At 41.3% G+C, this 13,678-nt stretch overlaps 1 pseudogene; it reads left to right on the forward strand.

The window, feature by feature from the left end:
- Window positions 1–12,775: 12,775 nt before the first annotated feature.
- Window positions 12,776–12,913, forward strand: LOC134349986 (U6atac minor spliceosomal RNA; annotated as a pseudogene).
- Window positions 12,914–13,678: the final 765 nt, after the last annotated feature.

The following is a 13,678-nucleotide window of genomic DNA, read 5'->3' on the forward strand; positions in this document are numbered from 1 at the left end:
CTTGGGGGCAGAAAATACTGTACATTCACTACCCACTGAGAGAAAATATTGCTATGCAACTGCATACAACGCTCCCGCAGTCGACATCTTCTAGATAGATTATGAAACGATGTATTTCACTTTTTTATGTTTTTTACATTTGTTTTTTGTCTTGAATGTGATTCTGGAACTGTTGGAGGCTGTGATTTGCAGTTTGGAGATCGTTTGAGTGTTTCAGCCCTCTGCAGTCTCCAAAAGGTTTCTGGGAGGGAGAGAGATGGGCGGGAACTCATAGTGAGATGATTGCAGCTGTGGGGCACGAGCCGATGTTCAACTCTATTTTGCCAATTAAAGCTTGCAATACTTGCCGATTAAAGTGAAGAGGGAAATTGAAAGATCAAGGCAAATGCGGGAGGTGAGCACCAGCTGCCTGCCTTTTGATCGCCGATGACATCGCTTTGCTGTGGAGAGTGGAGACTGCCTTTTGATTGCTGATGGGTTCGCTCACTCCCAGAGAGGAAAAGGCGTGCAGCTGTGCCCAGCGTGCTCATTTTTTTTTGTACAGAGAGGAGGGATTTGGGAGTTGATGATTGTGCTGCCATTCTTTTCTGTCTTGGTTCTTTGGCTATTTGGAGAAGAAGAATTTCAAAGTTGTGTAGTTTAATTATAAATGAACCTCTGAACATTTGTGTGAAGAAGTTTCTCTATAGGTCATATTGAAATTGCCTCCCTTACCTTCAACCTATGCCTTCTAGTTTCTAATTCCTTTTCCATGGGAAAAAGACTATAAGACTAGAAGACATAGGAGCATAATTAGGTCATTTGTCCCACTGAGTCTGCTCCACCACTTGATCATGGCTGATTTATTTTCCCTCTCAATCCCAATCTCCTGCCTTCTCACCATAACCTTTGACACAATTGCTAATTAAAAATCTATCAATTTCTGCTTTAAATTTACTCAATGATATGGCCTTCACAACTGTCAATGGCAATGAATTCCACAAATTCACTACCCTCTGGCTAACTAAATTCCTCCTCATCAAGACCACGTGCATTCACCCTACTTATACCCTTCATGATTTTATACACCCATTTAAGGTCACCCCTTAGTCCCCGATGCTCCAAAGAATGAAGTCCTAGTCTGTCTAATGTCTCTCTGACATCAGGCCCTCGTAAATTTCTTTGCAGTTTAATGGTGTTTTCCCCATAATGGTACACAATACTCCAGATGCTGCTTCACTAAAATCTTGTGTAACTGCGATGTAAAGTTTCAACTCCTATACTCAGTACCCTGACTGAATGATGGCTGAGTTGTGACAAATGTCTTCTTTGCCACTCTTTACATCTGTGACTCCACTTTCAGGGAACCACTTACTGTGCTCCCAGATCCTTCTGTTCTACAACACTTCCCAAGAGCCACTGCGAATGTCCTATCCTGGTATGATTTTCCAAATTGCAACACTTCATTGTTATCTGATTGAACGCCAGAGTGAGTTGCAATGAAGAGAAAAGGTGGATATAGTGGTACAGGAAAGGAGAAATTTTGATTGGAAATTAGGAGGCATCTGGGTCTACTAAATCAATCTCATAATTTCATACTGTGGTTCTATCAAAAATGGCAACAGGCTCTTTTGGCATTCACCTGGTCTTTCCTTTCTGACATCACAGGACAAGGCAAGATGATATCAGCCATCTTAAATTTTCACATTTCCATTTAAGTGGCCCCCATAATATAGTGTGAAAGCATAACATCGGTATACATTACAGAAGCTGAATTTTGCTTATGGTGGCCAGACTTCAGTAGGAAATCACTGACTGGAAACTGTCCAGTTCAAGTGGAGTTTTGTGAACTCTGAAATGTCATGTAGGTCAGATTCTGGCACGTCTGATCTTATGTTCTGCCATTGATTCTAGGAACATCGATGACATAATGAAGATAGCGACCAGAGAAATTTCACATCCAAGCAGATCACCAATATTTGGAGATAGATTAGTGCGAATAAGTGCTTGTATTATTTATTTTATATAATATTCAAAAGTTTTTTGTAGTATATTGATATGTTTCAATCATTTTAATTCCTTATTTTTATCTGAATGGCTTTAAAATGTTTCTGTCAGAAGATATTTAAAATGATTTCCTCTGCCTCATAAGACACTCCTCAGTGCCAGACCAGTGTGAGTTATAATTTTATTAATGAACATCATGCCTGTTTTTGGATTTCTGTATAAATCGTAGGAAAATTTTCAAAATATTCCTGCTATTTTTATCCATAAGTAAGAGACTTTTAAGTTTGATGATATGTGTTTCATCAAGTTGGATATCCAAGTTTTCAAAGGTGCCCTCTTCTGCTATATTCTGCGCATACTCTCCCACAGAAGTCATTTGAAGAAATCTTCCTGGCAAATCATAAAGGTCCCAAAATGAATTACATCAATTTTTCGGTGACTTAAAGCTGTCACAAGCATAAATGGAAAATGGAAATTCACAGATGAAGATTTCAGGCTGTGATGTTCTCCATCTGGAGTGAACACTGCCCCCACAGTTTTATTTTAATAATAGTTACACCATCCTGCCGTTTTCAGTGACAGTCTCTTCTGCTTCTACAATTTGTGATATGTAGCAACAGAAAATTTGGCAGCACAGAGTGCTTGAATTCTTGCTTCTGCTGAACCTCTTGACCTGCTAACTACAACACTGCTGTTACCTTAACACTAGCCTTTGCTATTAATCAGATTTTCTACAGTGTTTTTATACTTCAAAATATTCAGACTTCTTACACTTCTCATTTTGATTTTCAGATAATGAAATATTTTATTTTGCTTTCTGTACTTGCAATCAACAATGTTTTAAACAATGAATTTTTAACAATGCACAGTAATTTAGGTCACCTTATTCCAGTAGTTCACATGCAATGCATTAATGTATCCAGGCTTAATGATGATGTCCCTATTTTAATTACGGGCATTTTGGGAGGGCAGATTAGTTGGCAATTCCTGTACACTCTGATTAAGTCAAAACAAGTTGAATGGCCTCATAAGAGTGTCAAGTGTGAGCTCTTCATTGCTCCATTCTCTTTGAGCAGAAATTCACAAATCTTCTTTTAACTTGTCTCGTTAAGAATCTATTCCCTTCCATTAGTTTGTGCAAGTTTATATTCCTGCTTTAATCTCTAACTTTGAACTTATTACAAGCACATAATGAGTTCAAACTTCCTTTCTCTGGGCATCCATGTCACTATTTTCTTCACGAATTCAATCACCAGCTCTTCTCCCATTCCTGCTTTACTTCACATCGCACACACCCAGTTCCTTTTGTTATGTTTTGTAACTCCAAAACTAATTGGAATAAAAATATGGGAGTTGGAAGGTGAATATCTACTTCGTATTACTTTTAGCAAGGCACTCTCTTATGGTGTGGTGTCCTTAATATTTCCAAGTACCCACTTTTGATTACATTTATAGTTCCTCGCAAGGTTTGCTTGTGCAGGAATGAAACGTCAAACCTCCTTGTCTGAAGAGCCCTGAATTTGCCTCAGCTGTTTTCCTGCATAGTCCTTCTGAGATTGGGTCTGAGGAGCTCCAAGTGTGAGCACAAGGGACAACCTAGGGACATCATAGCTGATGACTATAGAGTGTGTTTTACAAGTAAGAAGTTGGTAAGCCTCTGATTCAGTGTCAGTGTAGTGTGTTCTGTTGACATTTCCTGCAGTGCCTTCTTTAGACTCTGGACAAACCTTTTCCCCAAGCTATTTGTAGCTGGGTGGTATGGTGCAGATGTAATATGTCTTATTCCATTCATCTTCAAATGACTGAAATTGTTCCACAACAAACTGTTGACTAAGTGTTCTGGAACACCTTGAGAAGAGGCTTCTCAACACATCAATAGTGTGTAAGGCTGCAGTGGAGGCTATTGGGAACACTTCTGGCTACTTTGTAGCTGCATCCACTACTATTAAGAAATTTGTGTCCATGATCCACATGAATCCTCTGCCAGGGCAATGCAGCCCATTCCCAGGGATGTTGAGGCGCCGCTCCTGGCATTTTCTGGACATGTTGGCATCCCAAACAGTACATGGCAAGTTGCTCAATCTGCTGATCTATCCCAAGCCACCAAACAAAGCTTTGAGCCAACGCTTTCATTTTGACCATGCCTAGATGACCAGGATGTAGCTTTGTGAGTACTTATGGTGAGAAACATTTTGGACTCTTCTTCTATCTCCATCTGTTATAGGCCTCAACCAAGTTCACTTTGTTGAAGTGTTTTTCTCCAGAAAGTTTTGCAAATATAACCTCTTGTTCTACTTTCATCACAGAGTTGATGATGACATTAAAGTCACCACAGATCCTGACAGACCAGTTCTTCTTGGCTTCTGGGACCACTGGCATTGTCCATGGGCTGCACTCAGTCTTGGAAAGAATTTCTTCAGCCTCCATGCAATTTAGCTCACTGGCTACTTTATCACAGATGACCTAAGGAACTGGAAGGGCTTTGTAAAACTTGGGTGTGGCATTTTCATTTAACACTATTTTATGCTTGATATGTTTGAGTTTTCCAATGACATTCTTGAACACTGCTGTGGCCTCATCCAGTACCTTTCTTAATTCGCTTTCATTTGACTCTGTTGCAGGAAATGTGGCATGCAAATGGTGGATGGATCTCCAATCAAGTTGTAGTTGTCTCAGCCAATCACAGCCCCACAACGTTATCCCTCCTGTTTTTTCTTTACCACATACGCACTCAATGTGGCTTGTTGATTGTTGCTTTTCACTGTTACAAATGTCATTTCCACAGGAGTTATCTTTTTTGTCTAGTATAATTTCTTAGTTGGATATCAGTAGGCTTCGGTTCAGTACCTTTGAAATGCCGTTCAGTCTCATTTATGGAATGACTGAAACAGCCAAGCCAGCATCCAATTCCATTTTAGTCAATTTGACATTTACTAGTGGTGCAAGCCACATTGCTTGTCTCCTGTTAGTTTTCACATTGTAAATCTTAAGGTACCTAAGTTTTTTCCCTCTCTCTCTCTGCTGGATTATGTATTGCATTGAACTACTGCTGCTAAGTTAACACAAATTTCACGTCATGTGTCGGTGATAATAAACCTGTTTCTGATTCTGATTCTGTGTCACTCTCATCATTAGCTGATTTTTCAACAACAACTGCATATTAATACTCTTTTTGAAACTGCAACTTGACTTTTTAGTTCTTTCTCTTCCCTGTGCAATCCATTTATTTTTGTCTGTCTGACATGCTCTTTGTACGTGTCCTCGGCCTTTTTTCCTTGGAGCGACAGAAGATGAGAGGTGACCTGATAGAGGTGTATAAGATGATGAGAGGCATTGATCGTGTGGATAGTCAGAGGCTTTTTCCCAGGGCTGAAATGGCTAACACGAGAAGGCACAGTTTTAAGGTGCTTGGAAGTAGGTACAGTGGAGATATCAGGGGTAATTTTTTTATGCAGAGAGTGGTGAGTGCTTGGAATGGGCTGTCAGCGACGGTGGTGGAGGCCGATACACTAGGGTCTTTTAAGAGACTCCTTGACAGGTACATGGAGCTCAGAAAAATAGAGGGCTATGGGTAACCCTAGGTAATTTCTAAGGTAAGGACATGTTCAGCACAGCTTTGTGGGCCAAAGGGCCTGTATTGTACTGTAGGTTTTCTATGTTTCTATGTTCCATGTCTTTGCATTTTCTGCAAGTTTCGCCTTTAAATCTGCATTGGTCTGGTGTATGTGAGCCCCTGCCACAACGGTAACACAATTTATTTGGCCAGGCTGACCTCTGTTTAGACGTTGCAATTTTGTTCACGTTCAGTTTCACTCCTGACTGCAACTCTATTGCCCTTCTGGCTGCATTTTACATTAGCACTGCAATTTCAACTGCTCTTTTTGAATGACTGGTGCTTCAGTTAGGAGCCATGTTTGAATACTTTCTTGTAAGATTCCACAAACTAAGCGATCTCTCAGTGTATCATTCAACCCATCACTGAACTAGCAATGCTCAGACAACTTTTTTAATTCACTCACATAAACTGAAATGGACTCCCTTGCCATTTGATTCCACTTATGAAACCTAAAGCATTCTGCGATCAACAATGTTTTGGTTCTAAATATTCCTGCATTACGTTCATGATATCAGCAAAGCTCATTTCAGCTGTTTTAGTTGTAGAATCAAACTTGTAAGCAACCTGTTTGTTCTTCTATCAATTGCACTCAGCAGAGCTAGCTATTTCATTTGCTTCAAAATACTGCCCAACTCATTCACTGTTCACTAAACATCAGTCATTTATCTGTTGTGCAATCAAATACATCTATCTTTCTGCTATAAGCAGCCACTTCTGCTCCTTTTATATGTATGATTATTTTCACCTGTTACTCACTACATATGAACTCATTAATTTCATATGTTTTCTGCCTTTTTTCAACTTGACTCTCTCTGTCTCCTTCGAAAGAACACATGCCATGCTTTTTAAAACTTGAATGTCTCAAAGAAGAAACCATGTTGCACTTTTTAAGAAGCTCAAACGTCTCATTGCACTTCAATGGGTAGGTAATCATCTCGGTTTCATTTTAAACATTACTCGAACCACTGTTACATTTTGTAACTGCAAAAGTAGTTGAAAGAAGAACACCGCTGTGTCTACTTCATTTTTCAAGGTGCTCCCTTATGATGTGGTGGTGTAATGACGTATGCCATTCACATACTCTTTACATGTACACAGAGAATGCTTGATCAAACAACATGTTTACAATATTACTTAAATATTCCTGAAACATTAAATACCCAACACTTTTTATATTCATCACATCTCTATTCCATTTCCATTTCAGTGCCTTATCTTTTAGCCTATCCATTTTTTAAAAATATACAGACATACAAACATTTATCATTAACACAAAAGCACAGGAGATTCTGCAGATGCTGTAAGTTTTGAGCAACACACACAAACACACAAAACTGGAGGAACTCTGCAAGTCATTCATAATCCTTGGAAGGGAATATACAAGTTGATATTTAAGACTGAGACCCTTCATGAGGACTGAAAGGAAGCGGGCAGAAGCCACAATGAGAAGGAGGGGGCAGGAGGGGAATGAGTCCAAGCTGGCAGGTGATAGGTGAAAATGAATGAGGGAAATACTCCTGCTCCATTTGCGATGGAGCTTGTGCATTTCACATTGGCCTCATCTGTTGCTTCAGAACCCACAGAACCACAGTTAAAATCAAGATATCTTCCATATGAAGGGACTACTGAGAAAGAATATAGAAGAAAACAAGCCATATTTACCTTAGGGCAGCCAATAAGTTACCACACCTAAATATGTTCTATGATGTAAGCACACTTGAAGTAGGAGGTGCCATATTGGTATGGAGAGAGGACTGATTTTCATTAAAAGAATTCATTATTCAGGATTTAGGCACCAGCAACAAAGATTGTATTCTTGATCTATCTCTAATGGTGAAAATGGTGTTGAGACTCCTTAAATTGTGAAAATCTTTTTTTTTGGCATGTGCCTGCCTGCGTGTGAGTCTATGCATGTGCGTCTGCGTGTGCGTGCGTGCATCCATGATGATGTCTTTTTCATGGCTTTTACAAGGCACAGAGTGAGAGAGAGACTGTGTGGCACGTCACTCCTCACACAGACATTTTCACAGTATTTTTCCCTTTATTTTACGAGGTCGAGTTGCGATCTCGACACTCAACCCGGCACGGATGGAAAGCGTACTCGGGAGCGGACCTGACTGGTTTCTAACCCGGGAACCTCAGCTCCGGGGTCCGGCGCCGATGTCATCGTGCCTCCAGCCGGCCCCATTAAATTGCTAAACTTTATTGAGATACTCCTACAGTCATGCGGGTTAATGTGTTCCAGGACTTTGGCCAATGGTGTTACACTGCAGGTTGGGGCGGAACGGGGCTTGGAACAGAAGCTCTAGTTCATGGTGTACTCTTGAGCATGTGGTCCTTGACCTTATTGAGAAGTGCTGTTGGAGTAACCTCTCTCAGTAAATATGGTATATTTTTTAGATATTATCCAATGGGATCTATGGAGGTAAAGGGACAGTCAATACTTCAGGTTAAGACCCTGCATCCAGACTGTGAGTGTGAGGGTGGGGGAGATAAGAGTAGAGGTGGTGCAGGACCTGCAAGTGGGGTGGATCCAGATGAAGAGGGGTTAAGTGGGTAGATGGAGTCATTTGGAGGAAGGAGGTGGAGGTAGCGAGTGGCTAGTACCAGATGAGAGAGGGATGCTGGGTAAAAGGGAAATAGTTGGGAGAAGGGATAGGGAACTGGGGATTGAGTGATAGGAGAATGAGGTGGGGCATGGGGAAGAAACCAAGGCCCGAGGGGAGAAGGAGGTGTGGTTTGGACAAAATGGGTTTGTGAGAGGACCGAGGTGGAATGAAAGAGAGAAACAGTCGAAGGCGGTGTGGCCTATCTGTGAAGTTGGACAGATCAATATTCATACCTTTCAGTTGTAGACTCGAGTGCAGAAATTGAAATGAAGTTTCTCTAATTTGTGTTTGGCCCCGACCTGACAGAAGAGCAGGTGAAACACTGACATGTTGGTGTGAGAGTAGGAAAAGGAGTTGAATTGAGTTGCATCTGGGGGTTCCGAATGGTCAATGAGTACACATCACAGATACATTGAGATTTCTGAATGCAGCAGACCACGGTTGGGGGAGCTGCATGAGAATCTCTGCCAGGTAAAACATAAGGACTAAGGGAACTCTATGGTTGGAGGTGGGGTGAAAGTAGAGGTGCTGGAATGGAAGGATTAGAGTTGAAATAAATGGTGCTGGTTAAAGAGCAGCATGTCTGATAAGTGACATACCTGCACATTGGAATCTCTACTGGGAAAAAAACACTATCAGACAATGAAAGGCAGCACATTAGTACTTTGACAATAAATTTACTTTGAGTATGATTTCCCCTTTCTGTTCAAGCGTCTCTTCCAGTCCCAATTGTCTTCTATCAGTGGATTTTCCTGCAAGCAAGCTCCATAAATTTGGAATACCCCTTAAAAGTACTTATCATGTCACTGTGTCTCTTTGTTTTTTGCATTTATAATCAGATACCTCCTGGAGTTATTTGCCCCACAATAACAACCATATAAAAATAAGGTGGAAACAGCCCTAAGTGATTATTGCATATGCTCCACCCCATCTATGTTAGATGGAGCGAAAAATTTAAAAGTCTAAGCTGCAAAGGGATTGTGAGTCATCGTGCAGGATTCCCTAAAGGTTAGTTTGCATGTGGAGTCAGTGGTGAGGAAGGCAGGTGTGACGTTAGCATTCATTTTGAGAGAACTAGAATATAAACACAAGGATGTGATGTTGAGACTTTATAAAGCACTGGCGAGGCCTTCACTTGGAGTATTGTAAGCAGTTTTGGGCCCCTTATCAAAGAAAGGATGTGCTGACATGGAGAGAGTTCAAAGGGAGCTCACGAAAATGATTCCGGGTTTGTCATATGAGGAGCCCTGGGTCACTACTGACTGGAAAATAGATGAATGAAGGGTGACCTCATTGAAACTTATCAAATGTTGAAAGGCCTTGACTGAGTGGATGTGGAGAGAATGGTTACTATGCTGAGGGAGTCTAAGACCAGGGGACATAGTCTTAGAATAGAGGGGTGTCCTTTTTGAATGGGGATGAGGAGGGATTTCTTTAGCCAGTGGTGAATCTGTGGAATTTGTTGCCACAGCCCAAGTCACTGGATATACTTAAGGCAGAGGTTGATAGACTCTGGTTCCAAGGTTGTCAAGCCGAGGAATCGCAGTGGGGACAAGCTCCCACTACCTAAAAGTGCTCCTCACGGCATGCGCCTCAAATAGCCTCTGACAACCAAGTCCAACTCCTGGCCTTTTCGTGTGGTTTAGCCTCTAAGCCCGGTGGAATTGTTTCTACTGACAGGAGAAGGGGCAAAAGCGGGTTCTGGTGCCTTAAAACCAGTGCTTCCGGTAGATGGAGCTCGTCAGCCTGGGAAAGCAGTCTATCTAAAACAGGGAAAACTCTGATTTCAAACCTCCGCTGCCTTGCGGCCATACCCACTTATGGGAAAGGCTTCCGGAGTAAACCCTAAGGACAAATCCAGAGCTGGAGTCCCTAAGGCAGTCCGACATTGCTTTCAATCTCATTCTGGCAACTACCGCGACGTCACTGGTGCCAAGCTGTATCGGCCCTTGCCTTCCCCTGGACAACACCGGTGGCGTGGAGAGGGGAGACTTGCTGCTTGGGCAACTGCCGGTCTTCCACACAACCTTGCCCAGTCCTGCGCCCTGGAGAGGCTGAAGCAAGACTTTCCAGGCACAGATCCATGGTCTCGTGAGACTAACCTGATAGATTCTTGATTGGTCAGGGCATGAAACAAAATGGAGAGAAGGCAGGAGATTGGGACTGAAAGGAAAAATGGATCAGCCATGATGAAATTCTGGAGCAGGCTCAATGGGCAAATTGGTCTAATTCTTCTCCTATATTTTATGATCTTATGAGGCCAATTAGAATCCAGGGAAAAGAGGTTTTCACAAATATTATTTTCGTGTGTTGGTCTTTAATCTGAATGAAAATAATTGGTGTAAAAGGACAAATGTAATGCAAGTAACATGTTTTGTTTCTCATTTCATCACAATCAACTATTTTAACTGCAATTCAATCAAGAGTAGGACAGAAACAAAGCAGAGTCTTATTTAACCATTACGTCAAAGAGCTGCACAGCAAATATGTAACTGAATGTTATTCTCAACTGCTTTAAGAACTTCACAGCAGACCGACACAGTGTTAAGTTTTGTACTAAAATTTTGCTTTATTGTGTTATCATTATATCAACTCTCATTTGGTCTCATGATTCTACTCAGCAGCATTTCATTTGCATAGACCAAGATGTACAAAATTTTATTAGAAACACTTGGTGGAATTTAGGATATTACATACATAACATTATTACTGGAAATGTTAAGTAAATATTTTAGGGGTGTTATGCAAACTTTTGTCGAATTACTTGAGCAATAATTTAATAGTTGCTGTGTTCCAAAATGCTTTTGCTCTTAGCAAATGCACAGTGGTAACCAATGGTGTGGATCCTTCTACATTTTCCCACAAGTGCAAAAGAGACGGCCAATCAAAATCACCCCATTATACACTACTAAGTTAGACTAATTTCACCCCTTCTTTGCAATTAATCTGGTTGTTACATTTGCTCCCTTCATATTTGTACATAAAAAAGGGTGGAGTACAAGATCGTGTGCATTGAAAATATAATGCCTAACACTTTAACAAATCAAATATACCAGTTGGTATTCTGGAATAAAATATTGTTTTGCTGAAGTTCTGCTGACAAGAACTTTTTGCAAAAGGGTCTGTATTTAATGCTACCCTAGTGCTTAATGTGGTTCAGGAAAATAAATGAGTGAAGGGAAAGAGTGTTGGAAAATGCTCAGATATGTTATTTCATCAGTTTATGGATAACATGAGGAGCACTGTTTCTGGAAAGATTTAATGCTTGCATGTTATGCTGACAGGTGTTGGGACAGAGACATTAACTCTTTTTCTCTTTCCATAGATGCCGCTTGACCCAATGAGTATTCCAGTACTTAATTTTTTAATTACAGTTTTTCAGCATTTGCAGATTTTTTTTTTCATTTCCAGCTAATGTTAATAAAGGGCTTTGGGTTTTATAAAGCCTTTTAACTATTATGTATGCATAATTCTGTGTGGGCACGTGGCCAAGTGGTTAAGGCATTGGACTAGCTACCTGAAGGTCGTGAGTTCGAGCCTTAGCCGAGGCAGCGTGTTGTGTCCTTGAGCAAGGCACTTAATCACACATTGCTCTGCGACGTCACTGGTGCCAAGCTGTATGGGTCCTAATGCCCTTCCCTTGGACAACATTGGTGTCATGGAGAGGGGAGACTTGCAGCATGGGCAACTGCTGGTCTTCCACACAACCTTGCCCAGGCCTGCGCCCTGGAGAGTGAAGACTTTCCAGGCACAGATCCATGGTCTCGCAAGACTAACAGATGCATAATTCTATTGCATCATTTTGACACACTTGATCAAGGAAAACACTTTTTAAAATACTTTTATTCTAGCACAAAAGGCTACCATAATATCAGTTAGCAAAGAGGCAAAAAATGTGGTTCCTGGAATTCTGAACTGAAAAGAGAAAACACAGCAAGGATTACTGGCCCCAAACATTAATTCTTGTTCAGCTCTTCTCAAAAGCTGCCTGGTCTGTTGGATTTCTTTAGCACTGCCTGTTTTGTATAATTAAATAGCTCAGTTTGTCCTCTACAATCATATGAAAAGATGACTGATGCTTTATTCTTTTTTTACTTATTCATTCGCAGACTGCTGGCAATGCCGTTGCTAATTCATACTGAATCGAGGAAGCAGTTAAGAGTGAACAACACTGCAAGATCTGTTGTTATACTGTATATGGGCCAGTCTGGCCAGCAACTTCTACTGTGAAAGACATTTGTGAAACTGATGGATTATATCAACAATACAGTAATGACACCGTTACTCTTACTGGAATTAGCTCTTTCTAGAAGTAATGATTCTGGCTGTTGCTCCATTAACTTAACTATTATACTATTAAATCCATTTGAAAAATCTCTTGTTTCCTGTTGACCAACAACGCAGCATGATATATGTGTCCATATCGGTTCAACTGCCAACTTTCTTACAGAACATAATAGACTGTTATCCTTTGCTTAAACTCCGTAAGTCAGACTGAAATTTCAAATGGAAAACCTATTGTTAATATTCTCTTAAATTCTCCAAAGTGTCGCAAAATAATTTTAACAATTTGGAAAGGAGACAAGGTCTGCACTACTCTTGATGGGGATGGAAAAGATCCGAATGGCCTTACAACACACACATTTTTAAGGCCTTGCAATCTATTTAGACCCTAAGATATAGGAGTAGAATTAGGCTTTTTGGTCCATCACATCTGCTCCACCATTTCCTCATGGCTGATCCAATTTTCTTCTCAGCATGAGGCATTGAAGCACAGACTTTCCAAGAGGAACATGGCAGGCAATAACTGGCAGTCTGAGTCTTAGAGAGACAGCAGCAGGTAACCATACCCGGGGAATTGGAGTGCCAAAACTTGGGTGCAAGTTGGGGCCATGACAGAACCCCTAATTCTTCGGCCGGCTCCTGTTGGCCCGGGCGATCAGGAAGGTGCTGGTGAGTGTCTTCCATCAAGGTAGGGTCCTTGATGACCCATGAAGAAATCCAACTTCTTTCTTCTGGGCCCTCCCAATCCACAAGGTACTTCCTTTTACCTTGAACAATGCAAGGGTCCAAATGTCATTGCACTGTGTAGGCAGATTATCCCTCAACAACTCTGGAGGTGGAGGGGGTTTGGGAACCAGAGCCAAGGGGTTGGTATTCAAGGGCTGAGGAAGGATACATGGAATGTGGGGTGAATCAGCATGGTGCTCGGGAGTTGGAGACGATAGGTAACTGTGTTGATGCATTGCAGGATTTTGAATGGACCAATGTTAAAAGGGGCCAATTATCTGAATTCAAACCACATGGAGAGATCTCTAGTTGAGAGCCAGACCCGCTGACTGGGAAGAAGTGCTGGTTCCTGTCTTCTCTAGTGGCTGGCTTGGTCTGTTGTTGCCATGAATTGGTCTTCCGCTTCTTGTTCTGGGAATAGAGGAGGATGATACCCAAACTGGCATTTGAAAAGGGA

The sequence above is a fragment of the Mobula hypostoma genome, chromosome 7 (genome assembly GCF_963921235.1).
Source record: "Mobula hypostoma chromosome 7, sMobHyp1.1, whole genome shotgun sequence".
NCBI classification, from domain to species: domain Eukaryota; kingdom Metazoa; phylum Chordata; class Chondrichthyes; order Myliobatiformes; family Myliobatidae; genus Mobula; species Mobula hypostoma.